Source organism: Vollenhovia emeryi, unplaced genomic scaffold (genome assembly GCF_000949405.1).
Source record: "Vollenhovia emeryi isolate VEMERY1.0 unplaced genomic scaffold, V.emery_V1.0 DF939975.1, whole genome shotgun sequence".
Taxonomy (NCBI): domain Eukaryota; kingdom Metazoa; phylum Arthropoda; class Insecta; order Hymenoptera; family Formicidae; genus Vollenhovia; species Vollenhovia emeryi.
In genome coordinates this window covers 10403-10989 of record NW_011966391.1, presented here as the reverse complement: position 1 = coordinate 10989, position 587 = coordinate 10403, and positions in this window count along the sequence as shown.

Sequence of the window (587 nt, the reverse complement as noted above, 5' to 3'; positions counted from 1 at the left end):
TCCCCTACAACATACCTAATTGGCGAGGAAATCGGTGAGATGTGACCTATTCTGCATATTTACCCCGGCCATATTTCTTGGCACGTTGTGCTCGGCGGTGCCACCGTGCGTGATGACTTTGACCGGTCACGCATGTGTCTCATGGTGAAAACACACATGGCATTGACTTCGCCTTTATGAACCGTTGTTCGAATGCGAAACCACCGACGAATGCGTGACTTGCTTGTGCGTGAACGAGGAGTATTGAGCACGTGTACGAGGCTTCACCTACTATTCGAGTGACAGTCCGTTCCTAACATTTGTGCCGCGCACACGTCAGAGCGCGAACCACCTCTTTATGGCAGAGAGTGCGATTTACACACGCACGCTCAGGTCGGTGTGCACGCTGGACATATATAAACCGGGGTCGTGCGTCGATTTGAAACTCGGCAGCGTATGAATAACCCTGATGGAAAAATTTTGCTGAAAACGTAATGAAATTTGCTGAAATTTAGTTGAAAATTTCTTGCAATTGACCCAATTTCATTATCATTTCAGCAATTTTACATTAAAAAATTTATTTTCAGTGAAATTCTGCAAATTTCATA